The sequence below is a fragment of the Arachis hypogaea genome, chromosome 18 (genome assembly GCF_003086295.3).
Source record: "Arachis hypogaea cultivar Tifrunner chromosome 18, arahy.Tifrunner.gnm2.J5K5, whole genome shotgun sequence".
In the NCBI taxonomy this organism is placed as follows: Eukaryota; Viridiplantae; Streptophyta; class Magnoliopsida; order Fabales; family Fabaceae; genus Arachis; species Arachis hypogaea.
Genome location: NC_092053.1, coordinates 4,091,087 through 4,108,217, shown reverse-complemented (window position 1 = coordinate 4,108,217; position 17,131 = coordinate 4,091,087).

Genomic DNA, 17,131 nt, shown 5'->3' with positions numbered 1-17,131 from the left:
CTTGAATAGACAACTAGAATACACTCAATAATACACAAATTCTTTCTCCAGTTTAGTCTCTTGTTTCTAACGCATGCAATGCAAGTCGGTCATGCAGAAACTATTAAACTAATGGCAGTCTATATAGTTGTTGAAAGTATAGTGTGAATGGCTGAATGCGCTTCTTGTCCGCCAAAAAAAAAAAAAAAAAAAAAAATACAAGTTGTGTTATTTAACTTGACCTACATCTTTTATATTATTCCATATTATTCTAGAGTGTTTAGTAATGTGACTATATAATATCAATAGTACTAGGAGAAGGTTAACATATTTTGTGATTTATAATTATTAATATTTTTAATAGTATAAAATTATATTTAATAATATAAAATTATATTTTTTTAATAATTAAATAATGATTAAATTTTAATAAAAATATTGATTCATGAGATTTTTTCTTATTGTCTTGTGTTCTGGGAACATGGATTGAGGAAATTCATTACTAGTTGTAGTTTGGACTATTTGGCCTCTCGTATAAAATCGATTAACCAAAGTTTGAATATTCGTCTCCAATCCATAGCTTTCTCATTTATTAGTTACTGAATTCAATAATGGAACACCCTTCTACAATAAATGTTGACATAAACCTCTTACTACTAAGTACTAACTAGTACTTTATTTCATACGAACAATTTTTTCTTGAGAAATTTAATCTTTTTTTTTTTTAATGGATTACCCATTGACAAAGTTTTCTATCGCTTTTCTAGAAACACTTTAGTAAAGAGATCGTGCTTTTTCGTGTAGATTGAATTCTAATTCAGATTAGAAAAAAGGGTCATTACATGTATATATATATATATATATATATATATATATATATATATATATATATATATATATATATATAAGTCTTTCATCTTATATTGACATACATTCATAATAATTAATAAAATTAAATAACTGTTAAATAAAATGATAAGTCCATGTTTTTTGGATTGTATAAACTTTTAGTCACACTCACCATAAAATTAGCAGCAACATTTCTTTCCTCTCTCCTTGAATATATATAGCTTGTTAGGTAAATGTAGTTAACATGCCTTGGCATCATACTACGTTGGCGCTTTCAACTCAATAACATATCGTTAAATTCTTCTACTATTCATTTCTTCAACTTTAATTTAATTTCTAGTTAATTTTCAATCTAATATCCAATTAATGAGTCGCTAGTCATTATTCATTGCCTAGCTTTCTTCGTCTACTTCAATTTTTGTATTCTTCTGCAATCAAATTCTACAAGTCTTTCCAAGTATATATTATATGCCTCACTTAGGAGATAAAGGGAGGGAAAAATAAATTACAACTCTCATATATTGGTTGTTTAAATACCTCTTCTTTCTTATTATACATTTTGACTTTTTTCTGTGATAAAACTTTTTTTTAAATAAATGAATAATTTTTTCTGTGATAAATTTATTTTTTCTAAAAACTTAAATGAATAGAATAAAATACATAAATAATTATATTTTTACGTGTTCTTTCAAGTAAGAATTTGTTTTAAATTTACGTAAACATTTTGCATAGATTTTTTTTGTTTGTCTTATGTTAAAATTATTTCTTTTAAAAATCAACAAGAACGAACGATCTCTAAACCCCTTAGTTATAAAATTTTTGATATCATATTATAAAATTATTTCTCTTAAAAATTTAAACGGATAAGAAGACATATTTCTATTTTTACTCGTTCTCAATTAAGAACTTTTGTCTGCAATTCTATATACATACATAATGTAGTAGTGAATGATCGTTAGTCAACACGATTATGATGGTGTTTGATTTGGTGTGAGCTTCACTACTTTATAGAACCACTCACCATGCATGCATATGAAAAAGGATATATGAAATGACTGCGTTTTTAATAAATGCAAAGAATTTAGTTAGTGTGGTATATCATTATAGCAACATAATAATCTACCGCCAAAACTAATTCCGCTTTAATTTGAGCAATTATCAATTATATTGCATGGTGGAAAATTGGATGTAAACATGCTAACTACCAAAGCGAAAAAGAACCAAATATAAAGAAATCTAAAGAGAAGCAATCGAATAAAAAAGGTTTCATTTGGTGATATTGACATCACGAGAGATTGCCTTCCGTCAAGTTAAAAAATTCAGAAACTGCGTCTTCATTCCCACTTTCACTACCAACTCGATCTTGTATATCAATATCAATATCATAATTACATATTAGATTTTTGATGCTAGACACCCTTTGTTTTAACATTAATATACTTTGATAATGATTAAATGCATAAGATATTAAAAAATTAATTTGTTAGTTTAGATATAATTATATATAGAATTTTAAATACATGTCCATAAATTTTATTAATTTTTATATTGTTATTCATGCACCACAGCATATTTTTGGTAACTAAGCACAAAAGAAACACACATGAAAAAAAATTAAAAGGAAAGAGACATATTTTTTATTAAAAACTCAACCAAATTTTATTGGGGCAACAACCGCTTCATATAATAAGAAATATTGCAACGTACGACAGTTTTTGCCATATAATTTGCCGTTGCATTTGTAGTCCGTTGGATTAAAGCTAAATCCACAGTTTAAGATCTGTTACACAGTTTTTGGATCTTGACGGTGAGATTAAGATGAACACCCAAAGAATTCTGAACAATAGCATGATACGCATCGATGTAATCTGTCTCACAAATGACCTCTTTAAACTCACAATTCCAAACCAAACAAACCAAAAAGCTCACTTCTAACAACATTGACCTCAAAAAAACATCTGAGCAACCCTTAATCCAATTACTTAAATGATCCCTAAGAATGCATCCAAAACCAGCCACATGCCGAGAAACCAAAATACTGACATCACAATTCAACATAATCGCCGAATTAGGAGGAGCAATCCAAAAAAAGGAAGGAGAATTTGGGTTTGCGTTCCCACAAAAACAGACATGGCACCAAAATCCTTATCTGCATTAGAAGAATTACCTTGAAAGTACTTCAGGCATTTTCATCATTGAAAATATCATTGTTGCGTCACGCCAAATCCACCAAATAGCCGTGGAGAACAAGCACTCGCTAACATGAAGGTTACGCTTGACCCAACTATGAAAATCTCTACCAATGTCATCTATGTTTCATCCAATCACCAAGGTATGCCAAACAGCTTGGGCTTTAATGCAATATCTGAAGCAATGCAAGACGTCTTCTTCCACCAGGTTGCACCGAGGGTAGATCGCAAAGACAACTAAGCATCTGCGGTAAATGGAATCGACTGGTTGGCACGACATGCTGAATCCCGAGCCATAGGAGTAGTTTAATCTTTTCCGGAATGCGCATTCGCCAAAGTCAGAGTAAATTAATAGCAGGATCCCAAAACATCTTATGGCTCAGCAACCAATCATATTCGCACCTAGCCGAATAAACCTTGGGATAGAACTACTCCAGAACCAACCAGAATCAAGATCTCCATACAAACATGGTCGAATAGAAGCCAACCTGATTTTAAAGTCATTATTAATGGGAGTGAACAATACTCTCCAATTTCAGTGATCGTGGAACCAAACATTCTCCACCCTCAAAGTTGTGTCCGTGATATGAACAAAAGGAACAAAAGCAGCAAGACACCCATTCAGGTACCACTTTCCAAACCAAAAGGATTGAGAAAGGCTACCGGTGTTCTAAGAAAACTCCTCTTGCATCTTGACCTTAGCTTTCATGATATCATGCCAAATACCTGAGGCACCAATAAAACTCCTACTCTCCATAAGAACATCCGGCTCATATTTAGCCTTCAAGACCCGAATCCAGAGCTTATTAGGACTATGAAGATATTGTCATAGAAGCTTGCCCATTAAAGCGAGATTTACATATTTTGTATCTTTAACACCCAAGTCACTAAACTTGCGAGGAGTAATAACTGTCTCCTACATGACTAGGTTAAGGCACCGCTCATCAACTTGCCCCTTCCATAAGAAAGATCTCATGATAGCATTAGCTTTTGCACAAACAGAAGAGGGAAAAAGAGAGATTTGTATACAATAAATAGGTAAAACAGAAGCAACAGATTTAATCAAACATAGTCTACCAACTCTGTTAAGAAGCCTACCTTTTCAGTTTGCCAATCTGAACTTAATACGGGATAAAGTTTTCACAAAAAAGGCTCTAAAAGAATGCGAGTGCCCAATGTTAACACCCAAATATTTTCCTAAATCGTTCGTCAACTGAATCTGAAAAGCTCCCACAGCACCTCCCTTCGACTATTGGATACATTCCTAGAGGAAAGAGTTTTTGACTTCTCAAGATTAACCTTCATACCCGAAGCTTTGTAAAAAAATCCATAGTTCTCATGACATTCCGAACTTGAGGCATGGTCACCTTACAAAACAGGAACAAGTCATCAGCGAACATAAGGTGTGACAACCGCAGTCCACCTCGAGAGATAGCTACATTCTCCTAGTTTTCAGAACTGACTTGGACTTCAATGAAAGTAGCTAGCCTTTCAATGCAAATGATGAAGAGATAGGGTGACATAGGATCCCCTTGTCTAAGCCCCCTCTTAGGCTGGAAACCCCTCCAATTTTGCACCATTCCACAAGATGGATAAGTTGGATCCTTGAATGCAATTCATAATCAGATTAATAGTGTACTGGGAAAGCCAAAAATACTCAGACTCTGCAAGAAAAGTCTAATCCACTCTGTCATATGCCTTTTCTAAATCAATTTTAAAAGCAATGGCTCCCATTTTTGGCTTAGTCTTCTTGAAAGAATGTAGCATCTCTTGAGCAACAATAATGTTATCCAAAGCACTCCTACCATAAATAAAGCCCCCCTTGAGTAGGGGTTACTATCTCATCAAGAAAGGGTCGTAACCTGTTAACCAAGATTTTCGTGATGATCTTATAGATGAAGTTACAGAGGATAATAGGCTGAAAATCCTTGAAAGCACCAAGGTTTTCGTACTTGGGAATAAGAACTATAAGAGTTTCAACCAAGGATGGACTCAAGGGACCACTAAGAAAGGTTTGTTGCACAACTTGCCAACGTTTAAATCATTTAGGATAAGTCCTATTTGTGTCCATAACGTTTAAATCGTCCTATTTGTATCTCTAATATTTATAAAAGTAATTCAATGTTATCCTGCCGCTAATTATACTAACAGATCAGATTGTATTTTTCAATTATTCTCACTTTGATGTATTCATTCTCAATTAGGTCTCACTTGGATGTGTTTGATTTTAATATTTTACTCACTATTTGTGTTTAGGTTCAATTATGTCCCTAAAAAAGTGAATTATGTAAATATTGTAGGAATTAGTTTTAACTTTTGATGAGCTATTTTTCGGAGTAGATCATCAGTTCTGTCCCAGATATTTGTATTCTAATTTCAAAAAAAAATTTTTAAAACTTCAACTAAAGCTCATGAGGTGTAATTAATGGCAGGATAACATTAAATCACTTTTATAAACGTTAAGGATATAAATAGGACGATTTAAATATTAAAGATACAAATAAAACTTACTCCAAACATTAAAGACAAAAATAATATTTTACTCTAATTTTAATATACTCTATGCATATAGTATACCTTTCTATACTGGGATGGATCTATCTATTGATTTTGCTGGCACTGAAATCATACATATATTTAGAGGAATCATAATTTGTTAATAATTTGTATAGTCAGGACCGTGTTAAGTTTTTTTTTTTTTTAAAGTTAGAGAACCAAACAATTTTTTAATAAAGTGCTTGTTTGGGCGCCATTATTTTAATAAAAAAAGATATTTTTTCAATAAAAAAAGATTTTTTTTTTTTTAGTGTATTTGGCAAATTTTTAATAGTAAAAGTAAAAGCACTAGAAAAATAAAAAAAAAAGATGTTTTTCATCTAATAAATAAATAAAAAAGTACTTTTATATCGTTATACCCAAACATAATTGATAGATAAAAAGATCTTTTTGCATGAGATACCCAAACATAAAATTACTTTTACTTTTTCATAAGATCTTTTAAAAAAAAGATAACTCAAAAAAAAATATTTTCTTAGAAGCTCACCCAAACAAACTCTAAGTCTACTTAAGCCATTATGCGCACACTTTTTATTTTATACGTACAGTATATTCTTCTTTTCTTTTTCATATCTGTATTGTTGTTGCTGTTCCTTTTTCTTCTATCTTTTGTTGTCATTGTTATCTACTATCTTCTTTTTATTTGATTTTTTCTCTTTTGACTTTTTTCTCTTTCTTTCTGCCAAAATATATTAGGATCAATTAGCTTTTATTATAATTATTTAATATTTCTAAATATTTATTATAAAATATTACGTTTTTATTATTACGACTCTCTTAATACCTATAAATACCCATTTATATCGTATCATTTCAGACAACTTGAATACACTCAATAATACACAAATCTTTTTTCCAGTTTAGTCTCTTGTTTCTAACACCGATTAGCTCATTAATCCACTACTTACTTTTTCTTTTGTGCCATTTTTTTCTTCTTTTTTGTCAATGCTTTGATACTTTTTCACCTCACCGATTAGCTCATTAATCCACTATTTACTTATTTTCATGAAGAAACCATATATTTTTTGTCACCTTCTAATAGTTTGCCATCTCTTTACACTTTGTCATTTTTTCAACAGTTTTCCGGCAGTTCACCATCTTTTCAGCAGTTTTTCGGCAGTTGGCCACTCTTGCGACAGTTTCATCTGTGTAACCTTCCGACAGTTCCATTTGCGTTCTCTTCTGTCAGTTCTGTCTGCGTTTCCTTCCGGCAGTTCCATCTTTGCTTCCTTCAGGCAACGACAGTTCCATCTGTGCTTCCTTCGGACAGCGGCAGTTCTGTCTGCGCTTCCTTTCGGTAGTTTCGTCTGCACCCGTTCTATCGGTTTATGCATTTTTTTCCGTTATTTTAAATAAGTTTCAATCTAAAGTTGTCACTTGAGTTTGAGGGGGGATGTCAGAATATATTAGGATCAATTAGCATTCATTAGAATTATTTAGTATATCTGAATATTTATTATAGAATATTATGTCTTTATTATTACGAGTCTCTTAACACCTATAAATACCATTTTTATATTGTATCATTCCAGACAACTTGAATACACTCAATAATACACAAATCATTTCTCCACTTTAGTCTCTTGTTTCTAACACTTTGATCATCATCATCATCATCATCATCATCATCATCATCATCATCATCATCATCATCATCATCATCATCATCATCATCATCATCATCATCATCATCATCATCATCATCATCATCATCATCATCATCATCATCATCATCATCATCATCATCATCATCATCATCTTCTTCTTCTTCTTAATTAGTTAAATATTACATAACTAATTTAATGATAACAAAAGTATATCATTTAAGAAGACCTAGCGTAGGGGCAACGACATAGGAGGGCGAGAGTGCAATCGAGGGCATAGTTATAAGAATCGGACCGGACTGGCCGGTTCGACCAAAAAATTAATAAACCGATAGTCTAGCCAGTTCGATTAGGAATTTGGACCGGACCTGCAATTGAACCGGTCAACGGTGGTCAAACCTGTTGAAAATCGGCCGATTCGCACTCCAGACTTCATCAGACCCGCGTGGGTCCACGATGCACCCGCGCGCCGCCGAACCATGACAGGAGCTCCCGTCCAATATACTCCAAAAATGAGTAAATGAGTGAAGCAATGATTCGAACACGGAGCAGCCAGCATACACGGCTCTCCTCTTGCCACTGCGCCAGCTTGAACCGGTGAACCGATAGTCTGGATGATTCGATTAGGAATTTGGACCGGACCTGCAATTAAACCGGTCAACGATGGTCAAATCCATTGAAAACCGGCCAATTCGCACTCCAGACTCCACCAGACCCGCGCGGGTCCACGATGCACCCTCGCGCCGCCAAACCATCCTCTCCTCTTGCCACTGCGCCAGCTTGAACCGATGAACTGGTGGTCTGGCCGGATTGCTTAAGAATTTGGACCGGACCTATAATTGAACCGGTCAACGGTGGTCAAACCTGTTGAAAACCGGCCGGTTCGCACTCTAGACTCCACCAGACCCGCACGGGTCTACGATATACTCCAAAAATGAGTAAATGAGTGAAGCAAGGATTTGAACACAGAGCAGCCAACATACACGCCTCTCCTCTTGCCTCTGCGCCAGCTTGCTTCTCATTACTATAGGTGACAAAAATTAAATATATAATAAACTATGAATGAATTTTTATTTTTTTAAATCCTTTTAAGCATGGATTGACATAGATACCAAACAAGTAACAACACATAGTATACAAATATATTGATATATTGATATTGATTGTGTTATTTTTTATTTTTTTGCTTGTTCATTTAAATTGAAAAAAGTATTTGTACTAGTAGCTAATTTATTATCTCTTTTTGCACTATGAATTATATCTAAGAATTGATATTTGATTGTTATTAATATATTTTTTAAAATATATATTTAACTTTTAATTTTATTTCTATAATTTTATATTTTTATTTAATTATGACCAGTCAACTGGGTAAATCAATGACTCACTGGTTGAACCAGTAACCCAGTGACTCATTCGTATGACCGTGTTAATTATCGGTTCGGTTATGATAACTATGATTGAGGTTCTTGAAGACTTTGACGACGATGCGGCGGATAGGACGCTCGTTAAGGGGTTGGGCAGTGGTGGCACAGATGACGAAGCAGAAGTTGTCATAGAGGAGTTGGACCTTCAAAATTAGGAGTTTTTTTTAAGTTATTATACATATATTTGGAGGAATAATAATTTGTTAATAATTTGTATAGTCAACACTGTGTTAAGTTTTTTTTAAAAGAGTTAGACAACCAAGCAATTTTTTAATTAAGTATACTTAAGTCATTATGTGCACACTTTTTTTTATACGTCGAGTTGAAACTCATTTTGCTCCCTGAAATTTGGACCCGGCCTCAATTTCGACCTCCAAATTTTTAGTTACCCAATTAATACCCCAAATATTGGATCGTGCCTCACGTTTGACCCTGTAGTTATCTCCGTTAACGGAGAGCTGATGTGGCACGTTAAGTTAACACGGTGTGCATCTACGTGGCACGCAGCTTGCCGAAATGATGAGTTCATGAAGCCAAGCCGCAAGGAGTTCGGCACGATCACATTCTCATGGGGCTTCAGTGAGTAACCTTACTCGTGGGAGATTGGGGAAGATTCCTGATTGGTGTGGTTGTGGAATGCGTCCAGTTCTGTGATGGTCTGAGACAAATGCCAATCCTGAGAGACCTTTTATGGGTGTCCAAATTATAATGTAAGTTCTCAATGTCTTCTTCTTCAATGTGTTGCAACTGGTACTTTTGTTTGATGAGTATGCTTAAATTTTTTTCTTTTTGTTGGTTGATGTAGAATTGACAGAGTTTTGGGAGAATGTGGTGTAGTTTCTTTATGTGGGCAGACGCTGAAGGAGAACAGAGCTTAATGGGCAAAGCACAACCTACAAGCAATGATGATAGTTAGAAGATGAATTTAGCATGGAGAATTACTTCAATGGAAGTTGAAATCAGGTGTTTGAAACTATGGATTAGTATTTTAAGTTTGGTTATTTGTTTAGCTGTGTTTGTGACTGTTATGTATAGTGTAAGTATGATTAAAAGCTGTATATGTTGAGGGTGAATGAAAGCATTGTATTCAGCAATTATGAAAAAGAAGCACGTGTTAGCTCATCTGGTACGTGTATAATGTTGCATCAATGAAGAAGTGTGGTTAAGTATTAAACATACTGGTACCATTCATAAGTTTGAAATAAAGTGTCTACATTTAGGGTCCAAAAAAGGGTATTCATAGTCAATATCCAAAGGCATTGCAAGCTAGTAACTGAACAGATAACCAGAAAGTCATGAATAAAATACATTCAGAAAGTCTTCAACAAAATAGCCAAGTATATGAACACATATAATCATGTTCCAGTGAGACAGAATAAACATAATTAAGAAAATAACTACCCTAACTATAATAATCTATGACTGCTAAATATCATTCATTTCTTCCTAGGAGGTTTGAATGCTGGCTTCACTCCTGGTGTAAGGATAAATTCGATGACTTCAGCCATCCTTGAAGTTGTTCCAGAACTTTCTCCCTGCAATGGATCTACAATTGCTTATCCTGGGACTGGAGATGCTTTCCTCTTAGATTGTAATTTGTTGGGCCTCGTTGTAGGAGTAACTTATAGTTGCATGAGTAGAATACAAGTCCAAGTTAGTTTAAATACACAATTAAACTGAACAAATATTTAACATAAACCTTAAACACATAAATAATAGGACAACACGGATGGTTACTTGTTCTTGTTCTTGTTCTCCAGAATCTGGTAGTGAAAAAGGTATCGGTGATAGCATAATCTCTAAAGGAGCATTAGCATTTGGTGGGGCCTCAGAAGTAGCAACATCAGTGGTTGGAGTAGGGTCATTCTCTCCTTCTCTGTCTTGTGCAGACTGACCCTCTTTAGCATCACTTGCATTAGAACCCTTTTCTTTCTCCTTAGCTATTAAAGCTGCTGCAGCAGCAACAAGGGCAACTGCAATGTCATCATCCACATCAGATTCTTCATCCGAATTAGGTGGGGTCTTTATTTCCTCAGATTACCATGAATCATTTCCATTGGAATCATCGTGGTATGCATCAAAGGCATCATATGGTGGCTGGACCTCATTGACTTTTCCTATCACTTGCCCCAGGTCACTTGCTCATAACAATTCTGAACTATCAGCTCATCCTCTTCACACAAGTCTTCAAGACATATCTTATGTTTTTCCTTATTTTTCTTCATTTTCAACTCCCTGGTTCTTGCTACAGCCATCTCGGAATCAGAATCATCATCACTTGAATTCTCAAAAGCCTCGGGTCCAGGTCTAAAGAGCTCATCTTTCGCACTCTCATACGAGTCACTACTGTCACTGCTTAATGTCACTGTAGGGACCTCACCGACAACCTTCTTCCCTATGGGTGCATTTCTTTAAGCTAATCGTGTCACTCTTTTTGGTGATGGTATTGTTACCTTCTTGATAGCACCTTTTCTTGGGGTAGACTTTGAATTCTTTTTTACACTTGTAGTGGACTTCTTTATAGTGGTGGTTGGAATAAACATCTCAGGTTTATTGATTTTGGGTTTAGAAAAATATGGTCTGGAAAGAGGCATTAATATAAGCTGGGATGGAGGTGTGGAGGTGGTGGACTGGGGTGTAAGATCTGAGATGGGCTGGGCTGCAGGTGAAGAGTTAGTTTGGGCTACAGGCTTTGACTTGGGCTGGGCTAGAGGTACAGAGGTGGGCTGGGCTGGATGATCTTAGGTGGGCTGGGCTTCAAGTTCAGAGTTGGGCATAATTGAAGGTGCAAAGTTTGGTTCAGGGGATGTGAAAGTATTTTGTCCATGAGGTGTATTTGGGATACATGAAGATGGATTCAAGGTGTTGTCAGAAACAGGAGTTTTTGGATTGGGGGTCATTGGGATCAGTTGTGGAACCTCATCACCTTCAGGTTCAGTACTTCCATGCTCAAGGTACACATGCACTACACCTTCATTATTCTTCGCGTGAAAGCATATCCCCAACAACTCCTTGTTATGTGAGAGTGCTCTCAATCCAGTCTTCAAGGGCCTCCCAGGAACTAGCCACCAGCACTACTTCAAATTGTCATATCCAAGAATCTTGTAGTAATTTCTTATTGGAAACACGTCCATTGTATCTTCCTCTAGCCCAAACAACTGTTCAATTTGGTCTTTGACATACACTACTTCTCCATCTTCTTTTGTCTCAAAACTTTCTCCATGGTGGATGATAATTTTTATGTCATCATCCATCTACATTGAAAAATAACAAAAATCTCAATAATGATTTCAAAAAATAAAGCATACTAGCTTAACTCAGTTCAAACTCCAAAAAACAAAATAGAGCATCATTGATTTTTAAGCAACAAATTTTTTAAACACAACCAATAACACATACATAATAACATTTATCCAAAGACAACAAAAGATACAAATGACATTCTCTTTTTCAGCAACGAAAATAAAAAACAAGCCCTAGTATCATTCACATGCAACAACTTCCAATGCTCTAGATATAAACAACAGCTTGCTTCGACAAAAACAATGCAATACGAAAATTAAAACAAAAGCCAAGAACAGAGTATCAACAAATTCGTAAAAAAAAAAAAAACCTTCACTGACTAATCTGATCTTCGCCGTTTCTTTCTGCGACAATGCTACTTGTTCAACAATATCACCCAACAGTCTAATACATGACGAATGTTACTCTGATTCTCCTTTCTCATAGTCAAGCAGGCGAGAAGAACAAAAATGTGGGAAAGAAGAATAGAAGAAAAGGAGAAGGAAGACGAAGGGTCAAGTTACGTCTGTGTCTTCATCTATAGGTTGACCCAACTTTTTTAACCCAACGAAGCCCTTATACGACGTCACATTGAGTGAAAATTGAGAGGGAACATAAAACGACATCGTTTTAGGGTTTCCTACGTGTCAACTTAACGTGCCACATCAGCTCTCCGTTGACAAAGATAACTACAGGGGCAAACGTGAGGCACGATCCAATATTTGGGGGTGTTGATTGGGTAATTAAAAATTTGGAGGTCGAAATTGAGGTCGGTCTAAATTTCAAGGGTCAAAATGGGTTTCAACTCGTGTAGTATATTCTTCTTTTCTTCTTCGTATCTGCATCATTATTGCTGTTTCTTTTTTTCTTCCATTTTTTTTTGTTTTTTTGTCATTGTTGTCGTTGTCATCACTACTATCTTCTCCTCTTCATTTGATTTTTTTCTCTTCTTACTTTTTTCTCTTTCTCTCGTCATCATTATCATCATCTTCTTAGTTAAATATTACATAACTAATTTAATGATAACAAAAATATATCATTTAATTATAAATGATACTGAAGTTTTTTTTTGAATGACACAGAAAATTTTAGTGAATGACACAAGAAATCTTTAAAGAGTTACAAGTCTAAAATTGACTTATATTCAACTAACAAAATACATTTAAATGTGTTTTAAATTCAAAAGACACATCAAATTGTTTCAAAAAATATATAAATGGCTAAAATCTCTTATATATTAGTTCAATACCACATAATCAATTCAGTGATAATAAAAAATATCATTTAATTAGAAATAATATAAGAATTTTTGATAAATAATATAAGAAATCATTAAAGAATCACAAGTTCAAAAACCTAAACTCTCAATAAACAAAATACACTTAAATGTATTTTGGAACAAAAAAATACAATAATTTATTGCAAATGACACAAAAATAGCTAAATTTCTTATATATATAAGTTCAATACCACTCAACTAGTTTAATAATAAAAAAAAGTATATCATTTAGTTGAAAATATTACGGTTAAAATTTTTTTGTTACGGTTAAAAAATTTTAGTATCAAAATTAAGAAACTTCATTCCTATGTTACACTTCTAAAGTTTTGGTGCTATATATTTTTCTTCTTCTTATTCTTCTCATAATTCTTCTTTCACCATCTTAACAAAGAAATTGTGTTATTATTAAAAAATTTCGATATCATCAAAATTAAAAAAATTCATGCATCACGATTAAAAAGTTTTAATGCTATTTTCTAATAAATTCTGCACAATTCAAAACTCTTCATCATCTTTTTTTTTTATATTCTCCTTTTTATTTCAAATTCTCATAATTCTTCTTCTTTCATCCTCTAAATAAGAATAAAAAAAATAAAAAATAAAAAAATGATGCAATAACTATCCGGAGAAAGAGGAGAAGAAATAATAATAAAAAACAACACAGCAACAACAGTAGCAATAAAAGAACGACGATGAAGAGAAAACACGCAAAGAAAAAGAAAGAACGTAAAGAAGTGTGTGATTCACGTGTACATTGTGTGAGTAGTTTTTGTTAGATTTGGGTCAACTTAGACTAAGTTGACAAAAACGCTTAGATGTGTAGTATGATTGAAATTCTTTATAGCTTTTTGATATACAGGGTTGCCACTATTTTCGGAATCAGTAATGTTAGGGAGATAATAATCTAAAGTGACCTTATTAAACTTAACATTTATAATTTTGCAAATATAACATCTAAAATTACATATTTATTAGGACTGTGAATGAATATAAGGGATTAATTAGTTTATATTGGTACTTCACTATATATATATTGTATTATTTTATTATTAAGTACTATAGTTACAATTTCAATGAATGAGATTCAGTTGTATCCTTTCACTTTCACTTCCACGTTTCACCCTTTCACCACTTTCACCTTCCACGTTTCAAGTCTCTTTCTCCTTTCCAATTCAACTTCCTGCATCCATGCATGAGAACACACTCATGCTTTCAATTTCTTACTCTATCTCAATTGCTATTATGGTATTCAGAGCCTGAGATCCTGCTTCTCTTCAAATTCTAATTCATCTTTCATTTTTTTCCCAATTTTTTTTGTCCCAATTTTTGCCCCAATTTTATTTTGCCCCTTTCTCGATTTCTTCAATTTGGTGTTCCATAATGTCAATCACTCTATCAGAATCTTCAACCAAGAGATCGATCTCTCTAATTTCTGAGAAGTTGGATCACAACAATTATAATACATGGAGACACCAAGCTTTGCTTACAATTCAGAGTTTAAGTCTTGAAGATCACTTGTACCAAAGCAAGATTCCACAACAATATGAAGAAGATGCTGCAAAGAAGACGAAAACAGAAACTGAAGCCTTCAAACAATGGAGATTAGATGATCTTACTCTATCAACGTGGGTTCTTGCATCAGTCACAAAGCCTTCAAGAACAAGATTCTTCAGTGTCATCGATTTTATGAGATTTGGAATGCACTCAATGACTATTTTGCTGAGACCTCTGCCACAAGAATTCAAAGCTTAAAAGCTCAACTGAAATCAGTAAGAAAAACTAGATCGATACCAGATTATCTTTCACAAATCCAGGATCTTGTTGACTCTCTACAATGTATTAGATATCAAATTCAACAAGATGACCATATCTCAGCAATTCTTGATGGTTTACCTGAGGAATATACTGTCTTTATCACTTATGTAATGTCAAAATTATCATCCTACAACGTGCCTGAAGTCGAGTCTTTTCTTAAAGCCTATGATGATATGTTGGAAAGATACAAGAAACCACAAGGTGGCATCCCCATGGAAAATCTGGCACAAGCACCATCATCCTATACCAATCAATCTCAGAGAGGTTCTTTTCTTCGAAGAGGAAGAGGGGGAAGATTTGGAAGAGGAGGTCATTTTTTTAATCAAAGTAATCGACCTCAGTGTCAATTTTGTGGTCGCCAAGGCCATGTGGTTCAAACTTGCTTCCATAGATTCGATCCTAACTTTCAAACTTATGGAAATAGCTCACAATCACCACAATCTACATTTTCCTACTCTAACACGCAACCACCACCACCATCATCACAGTTCCATCAACCAAGAGCTTATTTCTCAAATCCTCAAAATTATCAGGAATCTGTATGGTATCCAAATTCATGAGCAAGCCACCATGTTACACCAGATTCACTCAACTTGCTGAATTTCAACTCTTCAATTCCAGATTCTGATCAATTGTTTGTAGGTAATGGTCAAGGTACGAAAATTCTAGCTCAAGGAACCTCAATTCTTTGTGATAAAGATAGTAAAATCAAGTTTCTTTTAAATAAATTACTTCATGTCCCTGAAATCACACAGAATTTATTAAGTGTATCTCAATTTGCTTTAGATAATCATGTCTATTTTGAATTTTGGCCTTATGATTGTATTGTGCGTGATAAGAACTCTCAAGAAATTCTTCTCCAAGGCAAAGCTAAAAATGGCATATACTCCTTTCAAAATTTGTTTGTTCCCGTGCCTAATAAATCCTTAATGCATAGTTCTTTGAATAATTCTGTTTCTTGTAAGCATAGCATTACAGATTCTTCTATTAAGAAAGCATTTGTAGCTCAAAGCAACAAAAATGTAACCCTTGACCTTTGGCATAAACGCCTAGGTCACAGTTCAATAAAAACTGTAATTTCTGTCTTGAAAAATGTGGAGTTCCTGCCCAATTTGATTCTAATTTTGTTCAAATATGTGAATATTGTGCTCTGGAAAAAATGCATCAGTTGCCTTTTGCAAAATCTGAATCAGTCTATACAGCACCATTAGATCTTATTTTTGTTGATATTTGGGGTCCCGCTTCTATGATGTCTAGAAATGGATATAGATACTACATCTCATTTGTAGATGCTCATACAAAATACATTAACTATTTTTTTACTCACTCATAAATCTCAGTCACTACAAGCATTGAAAAATTATAAAGTGTTTATGGAAACTCAAACAGGATTGAAGATTAAGGCTTTACAAATTGATAGAGGTATGGAATTCATGTCACACTCCTTCACTCAATTTTTAACTGAACATGGTATTATGCATAGAATCTCATGTCCCTACACACATCAACAACAGGGTAGTGTAGAGAGAAGACATAGGCATATAACTGAAGTAGGATTGTCACTTTTGGCTACTGTTGCATTACCAATGTTATTTTGGGAAGACTCATTTCTATCAGCAGTATATATCATTAATAGATTACCAAGTTCTGCATTAGAGAATAAATCACCTTTTGAAACTTTATTTGAAAATTTACCAGATTATAAGAACTTTAAAATATTTGGATGTGCTTGTTTTCCTTATTTAAGATCTTCTAACAAAGTAAAGTTTGCTTTCAAATTAGAAAAGTGCTTATTTCTTGGCTATGATAGTAACTACACGGGTTATAAGTGCATAACTAAAGATGGAAAAATTTACTATTCAAGACATGTGATATTTCATGAAACTGAATTTCCTTACAATTCTCTATTTCCCAATAAAAATTTAGTAGTGAACCATGATACAGTTAAAGATCTGCCAGCTTTTACATTCAACACTTCACCCAAGACTTCTAACCCTTTCCAAACTCTACCTCTTCTAGATATCTCAGATTCTACCTCATCGACTACCTGTCCTGACACTCAAATTACTAAGCATACCTCTTCTAGTACTAGCCTCAATAAGAATTCTTTCATCCCAATTTCAGGTCTTGAAATCTGTTTACCTTTTGAAA